Source organism: Sceloporus undulatus, chromosome 8, assembly GCF_019175285.1.
Source record: "Sceloporus undulatus isolate JIND9_A2432 ecotype Alabama chromosome 8, SceUnd_v1.1, whole genome shotgun sequence".
NCBI classification, from domain to species: Eukaryota; Metazoa; Chordata; class Lepidosauria; order Squamata; family Phrynosomatidae; genus Sceloporus; species Sceloporus undulatus.
Genome location: NC_056529.1, coordinates 8,038,246 through 8,063,817, shown reverse-complemented (window position 1 = coordinate 8,063,817; position 25,572 = coordinate 8,038,246). Strand labels below are relative to the sequence as shown.

Genomic DNA, 25,572 nt, shown 5'->3' with positions numbered 1-25,572 from the left:
TTGAAAATGGCTGGGTTCCTGCTTCTCCATCCAGGGGGACTAGGTGACCATCCAGAGTGACCTCCCTTTCCAGGACATGTCCTCCATTTCAACTTTCTGCCCAGGAGGAATTCCACAATGTCCTCCATTTTGAGCATGTCTGGGGATGCATCTGCACTGCAGAAATAATCTCAGAAGACACCATTTTAACTGCCATGGCTCAATGCTATGGAATTTTGTTGACTGTAGTTTTGTTGTGGCACTAGAGCTCTCTGATAGAGAAGGTGTCCCAAAAATGACAAATGCATTCAGCCATGGCAATGAAAATGGTATCCAGCCAGATGGTTTCTGCTTTGCAGATGTAACCTTTCACTGCCATGATGGCCATGGCCATGCTCAAAATGGAGGAGACAGTGGAACCCCTCCTGGACAGAAGGTGGAAATAATGGCCATGTTCTGAAAAATGATGGACATGGAGATACCCAAAATTGAATGTAGAATGGAGCATATAATGGAACCCCTCCTGGACAGAAGGTGGGAATGATGGGCATGTCCTGGAAAATGATGGTCATTGACATCCTCAAAATGAAGGAAATGATGGAACCCCTCCTGGACAGAAAGCTGAAATGATGGAGATGTCCTGGAAAATGATGGACATTGACCTGCTCAAAATGGAGGACATGATGGAACCCCTCCTGGAGAGAAGAATAAAATGATGGCCATGTCTTGGAAAATGATGGCCATGGACCTGCTCAAAATGAAGGAAATGATGGAACCCTTCCTAGAAAGAAGAATGAAATGATGGACATATCCTGGAAAATGATGGACAAGGAAATGTTCAAAATGGAGCCCCTCCTGGACAGAAGGTTGAAATGATGGACATGTCCTGGAAAATTATGGCCATGGAGATGATCAAAATGGAGGACAGGATGGAACCTCTCCTGGAAAGAAGGTGGAAATGATGGCCATGTCCTGGAAAAGGAGGACCAAACCTGGTTCTCCCCCCTTTGGATGGAGAAGCAGGAGCCCAGCCATGTCCAGGAGGTGGGTTGGGGATCCTGGGATCTCATGCATTGGCCCCTTGGCTGCGATAGCCTTGGAGCCGTGCTCGAAGCGGATGCTTTGCGCCGTGAGGATGCAGCCTGAGGAGAAGGCTTCCTGCGAGGGCTGGGAGAGCTTTGTCCTCCATTCTCTCCTCCAAGGTCTTCCCTGTTTTCATGTCCAGAGCTGTGTTCCCTTTGGCTTCTCCTCCTTCAGGGAAGAAAAAGGAGGGAATAAAGAGGGGAAAGCTCCCTAAAAAAAGGAGGGGAAAGGGGGGGGGAGCTCCTAAAAAGGGGGTCCTGAGGGAAGGGGGGTCTATGCGAGGCCTCCCTGCCCTTCCCTCTCAGAGACAGGACCAGGCTCTCGGCTTGGTCCTCCCTTTTGCCTCCTCCCTCCTTCTTTCCTTCCCTCCTTCTTTCCCTCCCTCCCTCTCTCCGTCTCCCCTTCCTTCCTTCCTTCCTTTCACCAACTCGCAGCCGCTGCAAAGGAAGGAGCTGCTGAATGGGACTGCCTTCCTCCTCCTCCTCAGAGAAGAAGAAGAAGGAGAAGCAGAAGGAGACCCCTCCAAATGCCAGGTAAGCCCCCGCTCTCCATCCTTTGGCCCTCCATGGCGCCCACACCAAACCCAGGGATAGAGCTGTGTGTGTGAGAGAGGGAGAGATAGAAGAAGCTGGGGTCTGTCCCTTCTTCCATAAAGACCAGGCTCTGGGCTGCTTGCAGAACCCTCTTTTTCTCTCTTTTTTTGGGGTGGTGGTGGTGGTGGTCTGTTGGAGGCTCTGGCCTCGCTCCCCCTCAAATAGAGGACCCTCCAAAATGGAGGACAGGACCCTAAGAAGGAAACCTCTCCACACTTCTCCCCATATAGATCTATATATAGGACTCCCCCCATGCCTTCCATCCTGAGCTGGACCAAATTCTCCCCCTATCTATCTATCTATCTATTGGACTCCCCCCATGCCCTCCTTTCTGAGCAATAGCCAAATTCTCCCCATATATTCCCCCATGCCCTCCATCCTGAGCAGGACTAAATTCTCCGATCTGCATCACATCATTTCTGTTTTCAATCCCCTCCATCCTGAGCAGGACCAAGAGTCAGGGAGAGGAGATCTATCTATCTATCTATCTATCTATCTATCTATCTATCTATCTATCTATCTATAGTTTGTCCTATCCGTACTTCTTGGTCCTGCTCGGGATGGAGGGCATGGGGGGGAGTCCTCCAAGAGAGAAGGTCGACGTGGAAAAGGACGCGTCCGGGAAAGGGAGGACTGGTTGGGGCTCAGCCTAGAGGGCTAGAGGGGAGGCGAAGCGTTGAGGTTCCTGGAAGGAGAAGGAGAGAGGCGTTTGGGACCAAGAGATTATGATGATGATGATGATGATGATGATGATGATGATGATGATGTAGAACAATCAAGAAAACTAATAATACTGATAAATGATGATGATGATGATGATAACGACGATGTATAAAATGGACATTCAAGGAAACTTATAATACTGATTGATGATGATGATGATGATGATGATGATGATGATATATAAAATGTAGGATGATAATGTTGTGTAAAATACAGGACAGTCAAGAAAAAGAATGATGATGATGATGATGGTGATGATGACGGTGATATGCAAAATGTAGGACATTCAAGAAAAAGAATACTGATGATGATGCTGTAGGGCATTCAATTAAATGTAGGGCATTCAATGATAATAATATAAAATGTAGGACATTCAAGGAATAACAACATTGCCTCGAATGTGGGACGTCGAAGGAATCCTACTAGTAACGTTGTTTCAAATGGAGGGCATTCAAGGAATCCTACTAATAACATTGTATCAAGTGTAGGACAGTCGAGGAACAACAACATTGTATCAAAGGGAGCCCATTAAGGAAGATACTACTGCGAGCAATGTATAAAATGTGGGGCATTCAAGGAAAATTATTATTATTATTACTGTTATTATTATTATTATTAATCGAACCCCAGCCTCCCACATCAGTTTCGAAAGACGAATCAGATGGGCCCCTAGGAAACAAACAAACAAACAAACAAACACACACACACACCAGTTTAAAAGCTCTGTCCTTTGAAACGGAAGAGACTGCTTTGTGTGTGTGTTTCCATCTGATTCGTCTTTCGAGACTGATGTGGGAGGCTGGGGTTCGATTAATACTACTACTAATACTACTAGTAATAATAACTGGACTCAGAGGAAAACGACCCACATCTGAAATCCATCACAAGCCCCTTTTGTGACTGAGATAGAGGAGAAGGAGGGAAGGTTCTCTGCCAGTGGAGGTGGCAATGGAGGACGTGTCCTGGAAAAGGAGGACGCGGCCGGCCATCATGCCAAAGTGAGATCTATCTGTCTGTCTCTCTGTGTGTCTGCCTATCTATCTATCTATCTATCTATTGGAGGAGGTTGGAGGAAGAGGAAGCATTAGAGCGCCAAAGAAACTGACCCCATGAAGGAATAACATTGTTGCCCCCCCCCCCCTTAAAGCAGTGTTTTTGGGTTGTGTTGTGTGTGTTGAGGAAGGAAACCTAATCAACCTCACATGCTTCGCCCAGATTTATGGGCTATTGATGTTGTTGTTGTTGTTGTGTTGTTGTTGTTTTCCTCTCTGGGGGAAGTGGATTTCTGGTTTTCGGGGTCTTCTTTGGCGTAGCCCTGCAACCAAGGCTTGGACTTCACTCCGGAGTGAGGATCCCTTTCGGAAGGCGATCCGGATCTGTCCGCATTAGGGATTCTCAGGAGCCTTGATCTGGATCTGCTTTGTGCCAGAAAGTCCTTAAGTCGGAGCAGGGCTCTAATAAGCAGCAGCTTTGACAAACTGCACTGCAGAGATGATCCGGTTCGACACCACTTGCAGTGCCATTGCTCCATGCTGTGAGCTGCCCCAGCAAGCTCCCCTCCCTAGAATTCCACAGCATGGAATCATGGCACTACAAGTGGTGTCAAACTGGATCATTTCTGCAGTGCAGTCGGAGGCAGCCCAATGTTGTATTGTGGAAGGAATGTTCCTTCAAACAGGTCGACACACAGAGAGATATCTTAACTCTGGCATTGTGCCTGTGTGAATGGCTGGGATTGAGGAGTCCTCACTCCAGATCCATGGAGGGCACTGCTCTGGTTTTCCAGCCCCTGGCATCTTGCAGGAACAGACCTAACGGACCCCCTCCAGACCCAGGGCATCTTCGTTGTGCTTGGCCTGGCTGGTGACATCCTTGGGCTCTTGGGTCCCAGCCGAAGGGAAGGGGACATCCATCAGGCTCTGGAGGTTGCTGCCAAATGGCCCCATTTCGAAGAAAAATGTGGCATCCTCCCAAGAGCCCATCTTCCAGGCTGACATCACACCGGGCGAAGAACCTTTTTTACCTTTTGGAGACATGCCCAATCCATCATCCATGCCTTTCCAGATTGATTTGGCCAGCACCCAACAGAGAGAAGCCAGTTGGCACAGAGGAAGGAGATGGGGAGATCCTGGAGTAGCCCTCCTCCTCCTCTTCCCCTCCTCCTCCTCCTCCTCTTGGTCCTGTTGCTTTTTGAGAAATAAACAGGAATGTTGGGAAGATCCTGAAGTAGCCTCTTCTTCCTCTTCCTCCTCCCCCTTTTCTGATCTTCTCCTCCTCTTCTCCTCTTGGGACTGTTGCTTTTTGAGAAATAAACCGGAATGTTGCACTAACAGCATACATGATTGACAAAGGAATCCTTTCTGCAACACACACACACAGAGGGTATCAGTTCAGACAAAACAGCAACCTTTAACTTGGAGGAAAGGAGAACCAATCATTTCACCCATTCCTCTGCCTTCCACATTCTGCTGGAGTGATCCAGTTTGACCCTGCTTTCACTACTATGGCTCCATGCTACGGAATTCTGGCCACTGTGAGACCCCATACTTTAGGCCACACATTCCCAACAAGGGCCAGGATCCCATAGCCTTGAGCTGTGGCAGGGTTATTTTTGCTGTGTGGATGCAACCTATTCTGCTCCATTCTGCTCCATTTCCATGACACAATAAACAGGACTCCATGGGCCATTGATGCCCCGCTAAGAAATCCTGTGTGTTTAATGGCTTCATAATGACACCAAAGCAGTAAGGCCTCAATAGACCCATTTAGGGAGGCTGTGCTGGCCATCCTAGCAAAGATTGCTCCTTGTTTCTCAGTTCCCCCTCCCCTTCCCTGTTTGGAAGCATTTCCATCAGCTTTTGGAACAAACCTATTGCTCTTATTAGGGAGCCTCAGGTTATTATTTTCCTTTCCTCCCGACTAGTCTTGGGCTGGGAGTCTTGTGCAATAATTAATCCAAAGTGTGCCTTGATTGAATGCCACCCCATTGGGATTCCAGGCTCTGTTGTTCCGATAATCATTTTCATTCCTCCAGAAGGGAGGAAGAACAAAAGTGCAGCTGTTTTCTGTTGGGTCCCACAGTTGTGGAGCACAGCACCAGCACAGTTCCATGGTCTTTAAAAAGGCAGTGAAATAAACCTTAATGCAGGCAAGAGCAGTGCTATTGTTCCTCTCTCTCTCTCTTTCTTTAAAGGAAAACACACACAAATGTACACAAACACACACACAAAAGGCTGTTTCAGCATATTTTGGAGAGGCTCAGCACCCCAGTTGGACTAACTTTGAGTACAGTTGGAGAGCAGCTTGCCTTAATGGCGCAGGAGGAGAAATAAAGTTGGAAGAGGCGGAATTTCAGCCCATACGCTGAAACACAGAAAAATGCAACAAAGACCGCTCACACTCAACGGAAAGACTTTTCCTCCCGTATGATTAATATGTTCAGCCTTACTGATCTGCATCAGAGAATTTCTATTTTAAAACCGCCACAATCCTAATAATGCAAATAAGAGGAATCCGGTGACAGGCGTAGGCTATTTATAGGCTGCTCCTGAGTTTCAGCATTTTCAGGAATGTACCAAGTTTGCACCTTTGGCGAAGTTCATTAGCGCAGGAACAGTGGCAGTGAGCTATGTCAATAGATGGGGGGGGGGATGTCTGTTTGCAGTTATGATAGGTGGTTTCTCGTTGTAGGTGGGTTAGATGGAAAGGCCAATGGTACAGTTGGTTTGAAAAAGGAAAGCTTGTTTTTTGGTGATGCAATTGTTGTTTTTCGGTGATGCAATTAAATATAGAGGATGGGATAGGTATGGAATAATGGAGGAAGAGGAGGAGGAGGAGGGATTCTGTGGTCCCAGCCCCTCCTTCAACTGATAAATCATGCATTTTCCCATTTGTCTGGCAAACAGCAATTAGTACATCATTTTCTTAAATCAAATAGGAGGGCCTGGGGCTAACAAAAGATGTGTTTGGAGTTCAGGCTACTGACAGATGCTATCTGTTTAAAAGGGATAAACTAAAGGAAGGAGGCTCTCTCCATTTATATAGATGGATGGAAGCATGTATGTATGTATAGTCTCAAGAAAACAGTTCCATTTTGTTTTAATAGATCTTTTTGCAAGAGGGCCTTTGTAAATTGAGCAAAAAGATTTTGTTAGAGTGCAATGAAGTTGTGGGGGGGGGTGTCCTTTTACCAAACTCATGAAAATAGGCTTAAGAAAGAATCCTGCTTGCAGAAAAGAGAACTATAAAGCAATGGTTGGTCTTCTTAATTGATTGTGGAGTTGAAATGTGATGGAAAATCAGACGTCTTTCTATTATTATTGTATGCTCACAAACCACCACAGTCTATATGTCACTGAACTTTACTGTGCCTTTTTAAATTTTGCCTTTCGTCTCACTTATAAGGAGTATTTTCTGGGTACCTGAGTAGGCAGTCATCCATAGGATTTTGAGTTAGGGATGATAGTGATAATGGGCCTATTTCTATTTGAATCTGGCATTTAAGTTAAAACTGTCTGGGAATGGGGAGGGAGGGGGTTTCACGAATTCAAACCTTGCATCAAGATTGCCCATTAATATACTCAAAAAGTCCCTTATAGGAATCCTGTGGTCCTCTGGATGTAGTTGGACTGTACCTCCAAGCAGCCTTAGCCAGCATAGCCAGTGGTGAAGAATGATGGAAGCTATATTCCTATGCCTACGGGACAGTAAGCCCCACCAAGTTGGATTGCAGTCACCTTTGGGTAAATATATGTAGGATAGGATCAGAGTACAAATAGTAAAATAGGCCTAGAAATCTAAAACATTGTCTTCAACTGCCGCAGAGTCATTGTTGTTAGGCTATGAATATGTGGCAAGATCTGTTAAAATAGTTTTAGTTCAGCGTACTGCAAAGGATTTTATGAAAAGAGAGTCCATAGGTTTGACTGTGCCTGCTATGCCTATGAAACCTGTTACAGCTGATTTTATTAAACGGCCGGGTGTTTTTGAAAGGTACTGCCAGACACATCATTGCCTTTAGGCGATATTAGCAGAGAAATCATGCCCTTGTCTATATTTAGCAACCCTTTCTGAAAGAGTGGATCCTTGGATGCGCTAGAGGGCGCTGACGCTCTTTTTCTAAGTGGAAGCTTGTGGCCCATCTGCTTTTTAGGCCACTGTGAAAAGCTGTTTTGTTACCACCTGCATTGCTCGACCTCTCAGGGGAGATGAAATTCAATCTCACTATGGTTCAGGCTAATGCTCCGGCAGTTTGTCAGGATTAACATCTTTCTAGTCAGACTTTCTAGTGTTACCTTCAGCATCATATTACCCAGACTGGAGTTCTCTGAAAACCCCTGGAATTCTTTATTCCAAGAATGTCTGAGGAATGAAGTGGATGTCAGTTCCACTCACTTCGTCAGTCCTTTTGCTTTCTTCCAAACAAAGCGTATGATCAAGAGTGGATAGGTGTTATGTTCTCCAAAGCATAGCCCACATCTGAATTCCTAGACAGAGGATTGGCTTTAGCTTTATGGTAAGGCACATCCTTTTCATGCACTAGATCCAAGATTTGGTCCCTGGGATCTTCTGTTTTAAACTGATAGAGCAGCAGGTGATGGGAAAGATTCTTGTGTGTCTAAGATCCCAGAAAGCTGCTGCTGGACTGTACTGAGCTAGATGGACAAATAGTCTGACCTGGTACAAGCGTCTTATGTTCACATCTGAAAAGCCCTATCTTTGGAGGATTCTGTTCCTGTCATGTCTTCCGCCATCATCATAAAACAATAGTTGACAGATAAGAGCATGGTTCTTCTCCTGTTATCATATGATATGAACACATTGAATATATCCTCAGATGCATGTGAGGACAATGGTAGTCCAAGAAGCAAGAGATTATTTCTGAGCCTTGTACTCAAGATCAGCTATGATCACTTCTGTAATTGCCAACCTCTGAGATAGCTTTTGTAGTGAAGTCAAAGGCTTTCATGGCCAGCATCCATAGTTTTTTGTGGATTTTTCGGGCTATGTGGCCATGTTCTAGAAGAGTTTCTTCCTGACATTTCACCAGCATCTGTAGCTGGCATCTTCAGAGAAAGATGCTGGCGAAACGTCAAGAAGAAACTCTTCTAGAACATGGTCACATAGGCCAAAAAACCCACAAAGAATAACTTCTGTAGTTCTTACCCAACAGAATTTTCACTGGAATTGTTTGTGTAATTTCCATTGTGAAACATCTTTGTGAAATATTAAGGCAATATTGACTTGAGTGCCTAACGGAATGGCTGCATAGACTACCTTTCTGGACTGCTAGTGAAAAGAAAAGCCCATAAATAATGTATAGAAATTATCCATCTGGTTTTGCCCAACTCTTTTATCCAAGAGTTGGTGGTTATAGTCTTCAGAACAGAGTTTGGAAATAACTAGAAATATCTACCATGTTAATCTTTAATTATCTAGCTTAGCTGTTTAGATTTTCTGAGTAACACTGAAATCAATCCCACCTCCTGTGGAGATCATTCATTTTTGAGCATTAGTGAATTTGTTAGAAGGCTAGCTATTCCTTTGGTAGATTCAGTAAGACAAGAATGCCCACCAAAAGGAAGCCCTGGGGGCGCAGTGTTAAATGCCTGTTGTATGCCGCCATTCACTCAAAACACCCAAGGTTGCGAGTTAGACCAGCAAAAGGGCCCAAGCTCGACTCAGCTTGCATTTCCTTCCGAGGTTGCTTAAATGAGTACCCAGACTGTTGGGGGCAAATTAGCTTACTTGCTAATTAGCTTACTTGCTGTCACCGCTATGATCTTTGGAATAGCGGTATATAAATAAACTTATTATTATTTATTAAAGAAGGTTGAAGGTTGGCAGAAATGCATTACATAGATTTGTTGTTGGATTGCTTTGCAGTTGTGCAGGAAAAAAAGTTTTCCATTTGCTTAGAGTCTTACTCAATTCTGATTCAGACTTCTCCATCTTGACTAATCTTTGCATCCATCCACTTATTGCTACATCTAAAGAGGATCAGTGTCATTTAGCTGAAATCAAAACATCATTCCTTACCGACTCTTAATATCACTCCTCATGAACTTATAACAAATAAGGTATTTGAAGGGCAAGTGGAATGTGTGCATGTTTGTGGGAGTGAGAAAGGTTGGAAAGAAGACAAGAGGGATGCAGTTAGTGAAAAAAGTTAATTGAACAGGTTGCAAGATGAGAGCCCGTAATTCAAGCTACCCATTCCCAGCCTCATAGTTTCTGGAATAAAGTTACAGAATCCCTAGGGAACAATCTAGTTAGAAAACACTTTTAAAATGATCCAAATAGCATTTCTGAGGATGCTAATAACAAAACATACAGGGGACAACCTCTGCCATTCTCTGTTAACCCCTTGGCCTGCTCTGGAAAACAGTGACTTAGATAATGATTAACACAATAGATCAAATGAATGAAGTTATTAGCATAAGTGATAATGAATTTGTTCCCCAGTTCCTAATGTTCAACCTTATCAAAGTCATCTTGAAACCTAACATTCTAACTCCTGTCATATCTGTCATTAGAATGATTCCCAACTTTGAATGCCCAGATAATGCTGGACTACAATGATCAATGCTGGTGATGCAGAACATGTGGAAGAGCACCAAGTTTCCTGTCCCTGGTTTAGTGGCTGGCAGATGAGGCATAGTTCTGTTGGCTCTACTAATGATCCCTTGCTGTCCTTCCATTAGCAGATGGAAACTATTTTATTCTAACAGACTTTTAGAACTGAAGGTTTTTAAGGAAAGATTCTAAAGAGTTGTTGTTGTTGTTGTGTGCCTTCAAGTTACTATTTTTAACAGGTTTTAATTATTTTTAAGTGTATGTTATACATTATTTTAATATTGTAAATAATTTAATTCTGTTTTAATTATGAGTTTTTCTATATTTTTAACAATTGTAATATTTCAATTTGCAAGCCACATTGAGTCCCAGTTTTGGAGGCAAGGTGGCATATGATAGGGATGTAATTCTTTGCTAGTTCCACATCCATGCATACAGTATTCCCACTGCTGTGATCAAGTATTGCAACAGTTTTCCATGTAGTCTCAGTCTATCATCTCCTAACAGAAATAATTCTGGCTAAAACACCTTTATCTTAAGTATCTTGTTATTGTTGTTGTTGTTGTTGTTATGGTGGTGGTGTGTCTTCAAGTCACTCCCAACTTATGGTAACCCTAAGGCAAACCTAGCATGGGGGTTTCTTGGTGTGATTTGTTCAGAGGAGATTTGCCATTGTCTGAGAGAGTGTGACATGCCCTAGGTGGGTTTCACGGCCTAAGTCGGGAATCGAACCCTGGTGTCCAGAATCCTAGTCCAGTGCCCCAACCACTATGCCATGCTGGCCCTCAAGTATGTTTTTTATTTCACAATTTATCTGCTTCCAATATCTTTTTGCCTTATTGCAGGTCCACCACATGTGAACAAGATATATATATATACACACACACACACACATACAGACACACACACACACACACACACTCTCTCTCTCTTGCTCTCTCTCTCTCTGATAATGGCTATTTGGCAATCTAGCATTGTGCAGGATACCAGCAATAAGATTTGGCTTTACTAAAAATGCTGATTTTGTTGCTTTGTTGCTTCATATTCTTTCAATGGTCAAACCCCAAATTTCTTTAGATTGACAAAATACGGAAGGTATACTTCTTTTTAATAGCTAGAATCCATGTCTGTGGATTGCAGGACCAAGTCTCCTAGTGGAAAGTGGGGGGGGGGGAACAATCAATTTTCAATAAGCTAGCAATTAAAAGAAAATTAACATTTAACTACTGTGCTGGAGATTTCATCATTACATAATGATGCAGTTTTGCAGATGCCATGGCTATTTGAGACTGTGGTCTAATTCTACTATTGCAACGTGGCAGGTCTTCAGAGTCTCAGATTCACCCAATGCATTCCACACTCCTGCACCCCCTACTTATGCCACTGCCCTAAGTTAACAGTTTCTATAGCCTGGTCCCAGAGACCTTGCAAGAGCATTACAAACAAACAAACAAACAAACAAACAAGTAAATAGTTCATTCATGGGGAAAAGAAATCCTCAAGTCCTCGTCAGTTGCCTATCTGTATATTACCTGATCCTTTAAACTGAATATGGGACTTTCAGCATGCAGTTTGGTGATATGAAAATAGGAAGTCAATTTATTGTTCTCTGGGAAGAAATGGGAGGTCTCAAAGCCATTGGTTTGTCTGTGATACACTATTGTGAAAGTAAATCAGCATTTTACTTCTTGATGTGAAAAGCACTGAAAATTCATATCCTCCTAACAATTCACACATGAGAACAAGGACACATGTGGCTAAGCCACATCAGAGTCCAGTCAAGACAGAAAATACTATTGATGAGGAAATACACACAAGCTAGGAGAAGCTGCAGAAGGATGCGATTTCATTTCTCCTCTCTTCTCAACTCTATGATTCAAGGATTCTATGGCTGAGTTGACTGAATTAACTACTTTTGCACTTTGAACTCAGTTTGCAGAGACTGAAGTGAGCTGAGGACAAAGAGGGAAGGTGTGAGGAGAGAGAAACCGCAACATTTTAAAAGCATCCGAAAAAGTAAGATGACAGAAGATTAATTGGGATTGTGTCTGCAAATTCAAGACTGTAGCAGGGCATTAAAATTGAATGGGGACAGGATCGAAGGACAAAGACAATGAACCTGCCCAGAACTACAGAATTGGGGCAAGATGTAAAAACCAGAAAGGAAACTAGAATAGTGAACAGATATTTGCATGCCATGCATATGGATCTTCCAGATAATAGGCTGGAACCAGAGTTAAGTCAGATTTAGAACAAGATCTACTGGGATCAGTAAGATTTGAGTGAATCATGACTTATTTAATGAATCTGAATCCAACCCACTGATTTTTGTGATACATAGTTTTGTTCTGTTGGTGATCTACCCAGACTGATGTGCCTTCAAAAGGGAAAGCAAGATCTAGATTGAATTTCAGGAACCAACATTTTATTTTTAAACATGTTGCTTAAGTATGGAAATAGTTTAAAATGTAATTCGTCCCCCGGTTGCTACGATAAATAGATTTAAATGTCAGTGTTCTTCCCCTCTCCCCCAGTGACTGATACTAAATTATTTCTGCCCCATTTTAAAAATTAATTAAAAGAGAGATTTAGACTAGTTTATTTTGTAGCTTTGAAACTAATTGCTGACATAATCATTTTAGATGCTTTTAAGCGATTTAACAGTGTAAACACAAAGCTCTTGATTCAGGATGGAGTCCCATTGAGTTCAACTGGGCTGACTTCCAAGTAAGTAGGCAAATATCAAAACCTGTACATTTCTCCTTCTAAGCAAATCCCATTGATTATAATGGCGTTTGCTTTCAGGTAGATGCATCTGGCAAAGTGGACTGGAGTCCATAAAAGCTTACACTAGAAGCAACCAATTAGTCTGAATGAATGAATTCTGAATAAATGCATATTAAATCATAATTAATTGTACTCAGTGTACTCAATATTCCACCTTTCTCCTGGTATATTAACAAACATAATAATATAACATGCTTGGAAACAAGGAGGTAGTGGAGCTTCGCCAAAGGAAGCCACAATGGTAGTTTGTTCAAAACTTCTCCAAGTCAATGTGGCTTTTTAGGCACACTGAATTACAAGCAGGATTACAATGTTGAACTACATATTCATCTGCATCCCTCCCCAGTTCAAAGTTTTTCAGATATGTTGGCCTATAGTTTCCATCATACCTGACCTGTTGGCTGGGACCGTCATGTTCTTGCAACCATGTTGGTTTGGACTGAAGGGAGTTGTCATTCAGTAACATTGGGAGAGAGCCTGGTCAGAAAAGGATGATGGCGAACCTATGGCAAGCGTGCCAGAGGTGGCACTCAGAGCCCTCTCTGTGGGCACATGTGCCATCGTCCCAGCACAGAGTTTGCCAGAGTTTGTTACTGGAAAGCCAGAGGGACATGGCACTTTGCAGTAAATAAGTGGGCTTTGGGTTGCAGTTTGGGCACTCGGCCTCGAAAAGGTTCACCATCACTGGAATCTTATGGTAATCTATAGAGTTAACTGTATTTTGATCTCTCTTCATTTATCCATCCATCCACCCATCCATCCATATGTCTGACTTCCTATCTGCATCTTATTAGTTATCTTACAACATGATTTGGTCCTCAGCAGGATGTAATATTTTTGACATGGGCTCTCTCCATTTCCTACAGAATTTCCATTGTAATATTTAATTACTATTGTTTGTCTCAGAATTCAACATAAAAATAAAATAAAACCCACCACATTTGCCTTTGATTGTGAGTTTTTATAGTCAGATTTCAGGATTAACATAGAAGAGTGAGGGAAATCCAGGAGAGAAGGAAACCCAGAATCCAATATATGTAGCAAAATCTCTTTCTCTCTCTCTCTTAAATACCATTTGTCAAAGGGAAATCAGTTTTTGCACAGTTGTTTATACAGAAATGAGTTTTAAAATATGTGAAGTGGTTCATTCATCCTCTATTTAAGTATCTGAAAGTTTTGAAAGTACTCTTTGACTTTGTCACCTTGCCAACTTAATGTATCATACTTGCATCCCTGGAAAGTCCAATTATATTGATATAGTAGTTCTTGCTCTGCCAGCAGAAGAGGATCTTAAGGACATCTAGCAATGTTTTCAGGATGAAGGCATTTTCACACAAATTATCATTATTATTATTACTAAAATAATATTAGATTTTTCCTCTCTACACTCCAAACACAATTAACATTTGTTAAAGTTAATTTCATCAGTATGATTCAATTAATACTTAATAACATGGTTAATTTAGTATATGAGCCAAGGTAACAAGGATTTGTTAGGAATTGGCATTTGCAAACTATGTTGAACTTGAATAACAGTGTTGGCCTATTCCACTCCTGTTCTTAGCACAGACCTACTTTTCAGGTCCCCACAAATTTTTGGTCTCAACTGTGTTAAACGTCCAATCTGCATATTTGCTTCTCAGAGAAACAGCTTTAAATAACTTTAATTTCCTAATCAAATTGGACCAGAACTTGTCTGAAATAATCAACATGATAGCAAAAAATGCTAAATAGGAAACTTGCAAAGATGTGACAGATGTCTGTTATCATGACCATACATCTTTACAAAAGGTTGTGTTAAAGGCTGTAAAGGTCGTTTTCTGTAGTTAACCTTTTCTTCTTGATGGAATTTCAGAAACCATATGTCTCCAATCTGTAAGTTTGTGTGTGTGTGTGTCTATATATATATATATATATATATATTGATAATGGGAGCAAAAACTAGACAAGGATGCCATCTCACAGATCATAACATGAAGTAGTTATATTGCACTTTTGAGCATCCAAAACAGTTCACATAAATCTCTCTTCAACCCTCACAAAATATAGGCCAGTATTTGTTATAAGCACTGAGCAGGGACTTAGGAGACTCTCATATGAAGTCTTGTGCAACATTTCAGAAATTGTGACATTCTGGTGGCAACCATCTTGGTGAGCTCTGAGAATATGAAAGCACACAAGGCAAGTGGAAATCCATTTTCTTTAGAAAAATTCTGGGTTCATTTAAATACTGGAAAGTGAGAATGAAAAATCTTTGGTAATGCTGGTAGCTCCCAGGAAATACTTTGCAATGAAGTAAATGCCACTTGTATCTCTAAATTAAAATTGCTTTGTACAGGAACAAACCCTGAGACTTCCATTGTTGATTTGTTTTTAAATCCACCTGGAGGCAACCTGAGTCTCTTAGGTGGCGAATCTGTGGCATCAAGAGGGCATGCGTGCTGTCGCCCCTGTCATGGTAGAGGCCAGGAGGAGTGAGGGGAAAAGAGTGCTATGTTTCTCCACCTGCCCACCCTGGAAATGCCAGGAGAAAGCCTTTCTTAGGTGGGAAGAGTGAAGGAAAGGACCTCTTCGTTTCTCCAACCTTTGAACCCTGGAAAACTGGGAAAAGTCCCACTCCCCAGCATCAGGTAACAGCCAGTGTGGGAATGTCACTGAGTTTGGCCACTCGGTCTCTAAAAGGTTCACCATCACTGTCCTAAGAGTTTATCACACTAGCAAGTTTCTTCGGGTAAACGGGAGTTAAACTACATTTGAATTTAAAGACTTGTACATTGGGTTAGTTATTCACTGCGAAATAACACAAAGTGCAACAACATGAAGTTAATCCACAGTTAAAGTGGAGGAAACCAGCAGCTTTTCAAATTCGGAACTCAACCGAATTTTAAAAGCTGCTGGTTTCCTCCACTTTAACTGCGGATTCACTTCGTATTATATCACGTTAACTGCGATGTCATGTAAAAAACTTTGGGCATTTCCAGGTTTCCTTTGTGTTATATCATGTTTAAATCTCATTTGCCCACAGGGCCTCGCTAGTGTGATAAACTTCCAGGGAGGCTAAAATCAAGCTGAGGTTCAATGCAAACACTATAGGAGCAAGTTGTTTCCCCTCTTCCGCTGTTCTATTTCTCCAGCTTTAGAGAAATATGAAAGCTTGCCCTATAGTGAGGCAGACCATTGGTCCATTTCATGCAGGGGAATATCAAATGTTCAGGCAAGATGCCTGCCATCCCAACTTTGTTCAGCTTTCCCCACTTTCTCTTCCAACTCACCCTTGATTCCCAATGACATTTGTCTGCAATTCCTACACAACCTGTGTGCAACAAAGCTCTTAGCCACCTCCATCCCTCTCATTTGTCTAGCGAAGACGTAATCTGTGCCCATCAAGCTCATTTTTAAAAAGTGGAGATTCTTTATACAGGACACCTGGGGCGTTCTATCTATATATTTGAGCAACGAATAGAAACTGAAGTTGCAGTAGATACATTGCTGGTCGCAGGATATAAATGTGGCAATGTGCAGTGAAAAATGCCTTTGATAACAAAGATGAAATCATAACATACACAACATAAATGAAATCATTAGTCTCTTCCCACCTGCACTCATTTATCTCGCAACTGATACCATTGGACCAGATTTTTGACATTACAAACACGTCAACTAAACTAATGGTGTATATATTTGGGTCTCTACATGTGTGTGAGGGATGGAGATGACATAATACCTTTGATTTATAACACTCAGGAGTTTATCTGAAGAAGAAATAAAATGGGAGGGTTTTTTTATTTCATGCCTATACTCACTAATTGCTAATTTGCATGTTTGCAGATTTCCTGTTTGCTTTACTCTCTCTCTTCCTGAATTACTGTAACCTGCAGCCATTTCTAATTCTCTCTCTTTCCTTCATTAGGCCACATATTTTATTATGCATACGTAATTTGCAAGTAAAGCTATTTTGACATATTTTACAAAGTAGATTAAGCTTGTTTCTGCTTTTCATTAGATGCTGTGTGTATGGGTGGCTGTGAGTCTGGTTGTTGTTCAGCTTCTGCCTTGCCAGTTTAATTAGGTCCAGTATCCAGTAGCATTTGATCCAGGTCCCTCTGTGGATACCAAAATTTACGTATATTCAGGTCTTGTTATATACGGTGACATAGTAAAATGATGTCTCTTCTAAGAAATGTCAAAATCAAGGTTTGTTTGTTTTTTTTTGGAATTTTTTTTTGGAAGGGAGGGTTTGCATTTTCAAGCCATGGATGGTTGAATCCGTGGATGCAGAACCCATGAATATGAAGGACTGACTGTACTATATCTGACATTTCCAAAGGTTATAAAGAATGATATGGTTTGAAGGGTTGAGTCAATGGAGGATAGGAGCAAAGCCCATCCGTACCTTGTCTGTGACAGTGATCGTGCGAAAGATATTCACACTTGACGTGCTGATCCTGTCATAAACCTGTCAGTGAAGTGGAATTGCATTAATGGGTTCTTCTGTTAATACAAAATGAAGGGTAAGGATGGGACAACTCCACCTCACTGATGGGACAATTACAGGATGAGCGCAACATCATATGAAAGTCTTTTGCACAATTACAACCATTTGTGCTTCTTGAATGGGACAATTTCCAGATCAGTGCGACATCATCTGAAAGTCCTTCCCATGTTTGCATGGGAAGGATGGGACAAGGATGTCCCTTTCCCTCATCTGATAATCTCCATTGTTTATGAAAAAGGAAAAGGCATCACTAGGTATTATGTGGCTCTGCAAAGTCTGGACAGGACAAAATGGGAAAAAGTCAATATTGAACTTTTGACTTCACTAACTGATGACAAGATATCTGCTCTAAGAATTAAATAGTGCTATAATATTAAATGTCGTAACTACAAGTAGGATCTACAGCAGTGGGAAGGAGCACTCTTCAAGTTTCTAGACAGCTTGCCAGCCAAACATGCCTTCTTATTATATACTGTGTTCTATCCATTATTCACAAAGTCTTCCCTGGTCGCTGAGCATGTTTGATTGTATCAGTTTCTGTCCCTTTTTCTCAGTGCTTTTCTTTCTATTTTTCAATTTTGGTACTTCTGCAACCTCTTGGGTAAGCTGATATCTCCTTCTTGGCTGTGGTTAGTGTTGCTTTGGGTAGACAAGTAAGTATTCTGTTAGGGCACAGAATTTTTTCCATTTCAGCAAAAGCAAAATGCTGCATCCTCTTTCAGCTTGTGTTCTGGTCCTCATTAATAACCTCTGCCATCTTGATCACATTCTGATGTTGTGCCACCACACGAGCCCCAGATTTCATCTGTCAAATGTTGGGAAAGTATGAACTGTATGTGTATTTTCCCAGTCTAAGGAGGACACAGGGTTTTAGCCTTCATCTGCACTGCTAAAAACAGGAGCATAATAACAGTGTATGTTGCAATTTCTCCAGTCGTATGACACTGCTGGCTAATGAGGTGATGTATACACCTGGCTGTAATGTCTGTGTGTTCATTTAAGCATCAAGAAGCAAGAGCATTTAGGAAATCTGGATGGCACAATATCAAAAGCTGCAAGGAGGTGTGAATGTTAGTCTTGCTGACTGATATTGAGAGACCAGGCACTCAAGGAAAAGGAGGAGGAAGACAGGAGAAACATGTAGTGGTTTGAGTACTTGACTAGGACTCTGGGGGACCAGGGTTCAAATCCCCTGTTGGCCATGGAAACCCAGTGCATGACCAGTGCATGACCTTGGGCAAGTCACACACTCTCAGCCTTAGAGAAAGGCAATGACAACCCCTCTTGGAACAAATCTCGCCAAGGAAAACCCATGATAAGGATACCATAAGTCAGAAACAACTGAAGGAACACAACAACAACAACCCACATCAGTAACTTTCTATTTTGCCTTATCATTATAATCCTGAGTCTTCCCTCAAAAAATGGGGAAATAATGAAGTAGGTGGATTTTTTCCATTTCTTCCAAATCCATTGAGTATGTTCACATCAACATAATTTTCCTCTTATTGCTTTTATGCAGCAGCAAGATTTTTAATGCACTGTCTGCAGAGCTCATAATCTAAGCATTAAGACTGCAAGGTTTATTTATATTCATTACATGGGTGACATACTTACGTAGTGAGGTGAAAATAGACTTTCCCCCTGCCTCCCTCCCTCCCCTTTATTTCCCTCCCCCTCCTCATTTTTATAATATTATTACTATAGTTGTAATCTAGGACAGACATATTTATTGAGATGTGGTAGTTTTTGCATTGCATTTGTAAATAATGCATCCATGTTTCCCAAGGCCACTAGAGTTTCAGCATAAGTATTGGAAAGATTTGTTGCCGGGTCCTTGATGTTTTACATCTTGGAAAATGAAGAGTCAGGATTATTCACTGGACAAGAAGGAAAATAGATTTATACTGTGCTGGAAACCCGATTCTATCTCCGAGAGATTTTCTTTTGAATATAATCTTTTTGCCATATGATGGGATATTTATTGTGATGGTTGCTATAGCCTTCCGGGTCTTAATAGCCACAAAGCAGAATTGTGCCACCTCTTTTGTCGCCTTTTGACCCATGTCTCTTAGTAAGTACCTCACATACCAGCCCAGGGATCTTCTATCGAGTGTCTCAGCTCTTTCTTCCTCTGCCTCTTTGGTTGGTGCATATACTTGGATTATGGTGATACTGAAAGATTTTCCATGGAGTCTTATTGTCATGATTTGGTCTGACTTTGCACTGTAACTCCTTTTTCCATGGGGCACAGATCAGTTCATCAGGCACATGGGATTTTATCCTCAGGAAATAAGTATGCAAAGCCAGTGTACAGGAAGGAAAAGGAAGGCGTATGTGTGCTTCGAATGCAAGAGTGATGTACTGGTTTGAGACTAGGACTCTGGAGACCAGAGTTGGACTCCCCGCTTGAATATAGAAGCCCATTGGGGTGATCTTGTGCAAGTCACATTTCTTCAGCCTTAGAGGAAGGCAGAAGGAAACTGAACAAGTATATGGATGCCTATCTTCCAAAACATAAAGTTCAATGTTTTATAATAATAATAAAAAAATTTACACCAAATTATGGATAGATATGTGAGTTAGCATGGTGTAGTGTTTTGAGCATTGGACTAGAAAGCTGGAGACCAAGGTTCATATCCTGCTTCGGCCATGTAAACCCATTGGACAACCTTGGGCAAGTCACACTCTCTTGGCCTTAGAGGATGGCAACGGCAAACCCCCTCTGAAGAAACGTGCCAGGAAAACCCTATGATAGTGTTGCCTTAGGATTATCCTAAGTTAGAAAAGACTTGAAGGCATACAACAACAACAATGCATGTGTGCACATTTAATCGTGTATCTCCCCAGCTCTGAGAAATCTCCCACCGAAATGTTCTCCTCCAGCCAAAGTGAAAATAGAGAAAAGCAGGCAAATAATCCCCCCCAAACAGTGCTTGCACAACAGAACAAATCTTGTTCTTATCCACTAAATTACATTTGAAAAACTGACTGCAGTCCCCATCCATTCCTTTCATACACCATTACGCTGTCAAGAATCATAAATGCCCCCTTCTAAGTGTGCCATATATTTGTGACAGCAAGATGCCCAGAAGGGATTTCAATTATTTCAACCAAAAGAAGGCTGATTGAGCAAAAATGTACAAATCTTGTGAGTGCCACATCAGGAAACAAGTAGAGCATGGGGAAAGTGCTAGTTTGAAATATCTGTTGTGGGTGAAGTTGGATCGATAAAGCCAGTACTGGACAGGGCTGGATTGGGAAAGTTTGTGAGTCAAAAAGCTGATACTTTGTTTTGTTATGGTTTCAAAGAAATATGATTATTTCACCTGGATGTTTTCTTTGTTTTCTCTCTCTCTCAGTTTTAAAGAACAAAGCAAAATATAACAAATTTTCCTTGTTTCGCTTTGCCTATTAGGGTCAAACTGTCCTTTTTAAAAGATAACAAGTGCTTAACAAGGTTTTGCAAGATTTTTGAGCAACAGTTAAGAAATATATAGAGTCTTGATAATATCTCTTTGGGATGAAAGTGGGACTTGTACAGATCAATGTAATCCAACTGTGGATCTGTGTGCCCAGAGTCTACAGATAATCACAAATCCAGAAAGAGTCCAAGATTTTCCATTTGGATCTCTGGATTAGAAAAGCTTTATGTAAGAATGCAGAACTTTAATTAGCATTCTCTTTCTTTCATTTGGAAAACAATGGGGAGAGAGTCTTACATAGAACGTTGTTATTGTTGCTGCTGTTGTTCAAACACAGTCATAGTGTATCTTGTTTAGAATACATGTACTGACCCAAATTGACCCAAAAAACCCAAGTTGATTTATCTACAGGTCAATGTAAGTATTGTACCTTAACTCTGTACCACAACTTAAAAAGGATGTGGAGAAACTGGAGCATGTCCAAAGGAGAGTGACTAAAATGGTGAACGGTCTGGAAGCCATGCCCTATGAGGAACGCCTTAGGGAGCTGGGGATGTTTAGCCTGGAGAAGAGAAGGTTAAGAGGTGATATGATAGCCCTGTTTAAATATTTGAAGGGATGTCATGTTGAGGAGGGAGCAAGCTTGTTTTCTGCTGCTCCAGAGACTAGAACACGGAAAAATGGATGCAAACTACAGGAAAAGAGATTCCACCTCAACATTAGGAGGAACTTCCTTACGGTAAGGGCTGTCCGACAGTGGAACAAAATCCCTTGGAGTGTAGTGGAATTTCTCTCCTTGGAGGTCTTCAAACAGAGGCTGGATGGCCATCTGTCAGGGATGCTTTGATTTGGATTTCCTGCATGGCAGGGGGTTGGACTGGATGGCCCTAGCGGTCTCTTCCCTCTACTATTCTATGATTCTTATTAAAGAAAGAATCATCCCCTGGAGAAAGGCAAGAATATAATCTATCCTGCAAGCACTCACCTCCCTTTGCTATCTCATCCATCCAGCCTTCAGGGTGAGCACAATAGTCTTGCTTGCTAGAATTTTATAAGTTCTTTGACATTTTTCTTTGCTGCATCCTTTCCTCTATAAAATGGGACTTGTTATATGCCCTTAGGTTTTACTCTCGACTTATCCATGGGTCATATCAAAATCCATAATTATGGCCCCCAAACCTGCCCTCAATTTATACCTGAGGTCAACTTATAGTTGAGTGAATATGGTAGGTAGAATCCTGGAACATGAAGAAGGGATGGCCAGTGTGTGAGTCACCAGATATTTTTGAACTACATCTCTCATCAGCCCTTGCCAGGTTCTTCAATAGTGAAGGATGATGTGAGCTGCAATCAAACAACATTTAGTTTCCCATTTGAAGTATGAAATTGGATAGCAGTAGCAATATCAAGCACATTTCTATACTGTTTATCAGTGAACTAGCACTCCCTAAGTGGTTTACAGTGTGAAAGCCAATTGCTCCCAATATTTTATCGACCTGTGAAAGGATGGAAGGCTGAGCGGACTCTGGAGCCCTGCCTGGGATTGAACTCACAACCTTGTGGCTGCAGTACTGGCATTTAACCACTGCATCAGCAGATGACCCTGAGTTACTGGAAAATAGGAATCTGCTTTATCCTAAATGAGAACATTGACTCACTAGCAAAATTTGGTCTACACTGGCTAGGAGTAACTCTACAGAGAGGCACACAGGAGTCTTTCCTCACTCATCCTGGATATACCAGGGATTTAACCATATAACTTTAGCATGTTTCTGTCACCAAGTTTTAGCTCTTATCTGTCAACACATACAAAACTTCTAAGCAGGTATATTACAATGTGATTCCCAATTACCTCCTGATGTCTTCAGTGATAGAAATAAGTCTCTTTCATTCTCTGTGAGCATTCTGTTGTGGCCATTCTTGATGTTGATGGACTGCAACTCTCATCATCTCTCATCACATTAGCTATGCTGGAATGAGACAATAGAAGTTGTTGTCAAAGAACCTGTGAACATTGGCACCCCTACTCTAGTGCTCAGGATGCTCACTAACCTCTTTCCTCTTCTTTTTCTATTGGGCACAAAATCTGCCAGCTGTGACCTATTTATTTGCAACCCAAATTGTATTATCAGCTTAACATGCAACATCCTCCCCAACATACACATACTCACCCATTATGAATGATAAGGAGAAAAATCCTACATAAGCAGCTATCTGGACTTCTACCAATAACAGCTGGATGCACTAGTAAGTGATGAATATCAGATACTAGTAGGGAAAGTGGGATTTTCACCCACAGATACCCAGCTGGCTTCTGACTTTTCATTAGCAGACTAAAATGAGGTTTCTACAACTTATATGATTGGTGCTGTTGCAGAGTTTCCCACCAATTTAAAGGGGAAAGGAAGATGTGAGGTTTATGAAAAAATACCAGTGTGTGGAGAGAGGACACATGCTTTTCCCAAGTTGAACAGTTTATGGGGAGAACCTTTGGAAAAGATACCCCTGTATCAGGGAATGTCTCATCTGATGATTTTGGGGTCACTCTCCTGTTCTGTATCCTGAGTGGTGGTTTCAGTGGACAGATGAAGCTTGTCCAGCTTCTGAATCATGAGGTCTTTGTTAAGGATGGTGGGAAATAATGTATGGGCTAGAGCAATAGAAGATGTGGAAACAAAAGAGGGAAGCTGATTTCTGAGGAAGAGCCACTTTCCTGTTGAGCTCACTCTCAATTGACCAAAAGAAACTTCACAGAAAGCCCAACTCTCTATTATGTAAAAGGATATATACTATCCCAGAAAGTTTCATTCGTATCTCTGTGACTGTGGAATGTCTCCCCTGAAAGATTGTATTGGTGCCAATGTTGGTGCAAAAGATTTAATCCAGCTATTTGAGGCTCTGCAGTGAAACGCAATTGAACAGGCTCCGTCACTTGAGTTTTGGTCCTTTGAACTGTAGGTGAAATGTTGAATGTGTTGATTCATTTGACATTGCTTACCATTGTTTATAATTGTTTAAAAAATGATCTGAAGTTGTGCTATTGATTGATTGTCTGTAGACAAGAATATATATGAGAGAGACTGGGCCAATTTGTGGGGAAAGGTCTATCTGTGAATACTAGACATACAATGGACTAGTAATGTAGAACATCTAGGTTGCAAGGAAGCAAGCCATGGGTGGGAGTGAGGGTAAAGCTTGGTGGTGTGGTGGTTGATATTAGTATCTCTACTAATAAAATAAAATTAAAAACCCCAGTGATTTTAACCTGTGATTCCTGAATCTATTAGATCACTTTTCTTGGTAATGCCAAATTAAGAATGTATAAAGAAATGCCTTCATAAATTCTTTAGCTTCCACACTGGCCTCAGTTTAAACATACTCATACATGCATATGGTTCACATCCGGGTTAGGGACCATATTCTCCAATATGAACCTGTCCATGTTTTGAGATCTTCTTGGGAGACCCCTCTCATTGTTTCACCACTCTCACAGATACATCTGGTGAAAACACAAGAGATTGACTTCTTCGTGGCTGTTCCCAGATTCTGTAATCCCCCTCCAAGAGAGATTAAACTGACTCCTTGTTGTTTTTCCAGAGGCAGGTGAAGACCTTTTTATTCCAGCAGGCTTTTGAAAATTATTTTTAAGGCAAAAAATGGACTTGAATGGTGTGCTGGACTTTTAGATGTTCTATTAAAATGCTCTATGTTTTGAACATATGCACCACCATGGTTTGAGTATTGGACTAGAGCTCTGGAGACCAGGGTTCGATTCCTAGCTCAGCCATGAAACCCACTGAGTGATGTTGGGCAAGTCACAATTGGCCTCAGAGGGAGGCAATGGCAAACTTCCTCTGAACAAATCTTGCAAGAAAAACCCATGAGAGGTTTGCCTTAGGGTCGACATAAGTTGGGAACAACTCAAAGGCACCTACCCACAAAGAACAATGTTTTTACTTGGTTTTATTTTTTTAATTTTCTGATAGTTTAGTTGCTTTTTAATTTTTATATATGGTAAACTTATAACTATGGTCCAAAACACACTGCAGAAATAATCCAGTTTGAGACTGCTTTAACTTCCCTGACTCACTGCTTGGGAATCCTGGGAACTGCAATTTATTGTGGCACCAGAGCCCTCTAAAAGAGAAGGCTAAGGATCTCACAAAACTACAGTTCCCAGAATATCCTATCACTGAATTTCCTAGCACTGAACCAGGGCAGTTAAAGTGATCTCAAACTGGATTATTTCTGCAGTGTGTTTTGGACCTATGTCTGCTTTAACTGCTATAAGCTTCCCCGAGTCCCAAAGTGGAGGGAAAATGGAGAATAACAGGAATGACAATGATAATGCACACATGCAGATTAGGAAGTTCATGGCCTATTTAAAATCAAGTGCATGGTTCCACAGTTTAGGATGAAATGGCAGAAATAAGGCTTGTGTGTTTGTGTTTAGAATCCGTAGCCAGCTCCCCTTTCAGTTCAAATGGAAATCGAGGTCCCAAACAAACTCCTGAGAAAACCATACTTTTACCTTTATCTTGTTTCAGTTCAGGAAACACACCAATCTTCAACTTTTAATAGCTTTTCAGGGAGCCCTTGCTTTCAGATCAGGAGAGGATCAAGGCTGTGGCTGATACTGCTAACTGTGGAGGGACAAGCGGGAGAATGTGAAATGCGAAATGTCATGTAACTAAATGAATTGCTGCAGATCCTTGGAAGACAATTCATATACACCGTAAATGATACCATTTTCCCTGCACAATTAGATATCACATAAATAAGAAACAGGTGAACGAGGGCTGCTCTGTCCTCTCCATCTTATGGTACAGACAGGAATGGGGGGTTGTTTTCTGTTCTCAGAACAAACGCTGGCAGTAGCAAGTAAGGGATTTGACATTTGGGACATTTTTGT

At 41.6% G+C, this 25,572-nt stretch overlaps 1 protein-coding gene and 1 long non-coding RNA gene across 2 annotated transcripts in view; one reads left to right on the top strand and one right to left on the bottom strand.

Moving 5' to 3' along the window:
• Positions 1-1,363: 1,363 nt before the first annotated feature.
• Positions 1,364-25,572, top strand: part of CDH11 (cadherin 11) — a 92,922-nt gene continuing 68,713 nt past the window's right edge. Inside the window, exon 1 of the mRNA XM_042438215.1 lies at positions 1,364-1,595. The gene's annotated coding sequence lies outside the window, so the exon portion shown is untranslated. The remainder of the gene's footprint in view (positions 1,596-25,572) is intronic.
• Positions 21,891-25,280, bottom strand: LOC121914637. The gene is made up of 3 exons (XR_006100551.1): positions 25,192-25,280; positions 22,513-22,630; positions 21,891-22,004 (listed from the first exon to the last, which is right to left on the bottom strand). It is a non-coding gene; the product is annotated as an uncharacterized LOC121914637 (long non-coding RNA).